The 1473-nt window shown below is 58.2% G+C and overlaps 1 pseudogene; it reads left to right on the top strand.

The window, feature by feature from the left end:
• Nucleotides 1-1085: 1085 nt before the first annotated feature.
• The window catches only part of LOC106632077, a 761-nt pseudogene continuing 373 nt past the window's right edge, over nucleotides 1086-1473 (top strand).

Here is a 1473-nt window from a genome sequence, read left to right as displayed (position 1 = left end):
TCTGTATTAGCTAAGAAGCCCCTTTTAATGAATATTTATAATTGTGGTGGATAAATACCCCATGGCAAAATCCCCCCTGATGTCCAGGACCAGGAGAGATCTGCTGTGAGTCCGAGCTGATCAAGAATTCTGGGTTTCTGATACCTGCAGTTCCATCAGGGAGTTCACTCCATCCAATTTCGGTATCAGGGGCTGGGGGGACCATGGGGTCGTATTGAGGGGGGGACATGGGGCTGGGATTGCAGGGTGGGACCATGGGGGCTCCAGGGGGATGTTATGGGGGAAGATTTGGGTTGGAGTCCTGGGTGACACCAACAGGGTCACGGGGCTGGGAGTGGAACTGGGGTCTGGGAGAGGGCTGAGGAGGACAATGGGGCTGAGGGAGTGGGTTTAAGGATTTAGTTGAGGTTTGTAATCAGCCCGGCTCTACAAGAGAGTTACAGAGGATTGGGAGCAGGATTGAGGACCAGGGGAGCACTGGGGGGACAATGGAAGGGTAAACACAGGGCTGGGATCGGAAGGGGGATGGTGGGACACTGAGGGGACACTGGGGAGGTCAGGGATTGTTCCCAGGGTTTGGGCTGGGGAACTGCAGAGGGGCTGGGGTTACACTAAAGGGGAAGGGACACAGGGCTGGGAGTGGGGTTGTGGGGCTTGTGGGCACAGGAATGACACCGGGAGGGTCACGGCACTGGAGTCCGGGTAGGGCATTGTGGGAGTGGTTCTGGGGTCCGGGAGGGCACTGCTGGGGGGGACAGGGAGTGACCGAGAATTTGAATCGTGATCCTGTGGAGCTGGGAGGCCGCTAATGGTTGAGGATATGAGACCATGGGAGCGGGATTGTTGTCCTGGGGGTCTGAGGGACACTGGGGAGTCCTGGAATGACTCCAGGTTTTCAGATCAACATTCCAGGCTGTTTCCAAGGGTGTTCTAACCCCATCCCCTGAGTTGACACCTCCCCGCCCCACCTCAGCCCCTCACAGAGGGACCCTTCCTATGTACCCCTGTGTGCCCCAATTGTCCCCTCGGTGTGTCCCTCTTTGTCCCCCAGTGTCCCACACAGGTTCCGGTGGCTTCTCCTCACCATGGCCCTCCAGGCTCACACCCTGGCACTGCTGGCAATGACCATGGCAACTGCCATTGCCATCAAGGTGGTGCCCCTGGACACGGCCCGGGACTCCTTCGATGACCAGTACCGGGGCTGCGTCCCTGCCATGAACATGGCTCTGCCATCCCTCTACGGCTTCGAGTACCAGAAGAATCCTCACTTTGCCCAGGGTTGGGTGAAGGCCGAGGCTGAGTGGCGCAAGCGGGGCTCCCATGTGTCCCCTCTGGCATCCCCAGCGCAGGCCGTAGCTGTCATGGCCTACACAATGATGTACCTCTACAAGGAGTTCAATGCGGCCGTGCGCACAGGTGGGCACTCCCGCCAGGAATAGCGGAACAACTTCCACTTCAAAATGTTGCATTTCC

The sequence above is a fragment of the Geospiza fortis genome, unplaced genomic scaffold (genome assembly GCF_000277835.1).
Source record: "Geospiza fortis unplaced genomic scaffold, GeoFor_1.0 scaffold1056, whole genome shotgun sequence".
NCBI lineage: Eukaryota > Metazoa > Chordata > Aves > Passeriformes > Thraupidae > Geospiza > Geospiza fortis.
The sequence above is the reverse complement of the archived record's forward strand: the minus strand, read 5'-3'. Positions and strand labels throughout refer to the sequence as shown.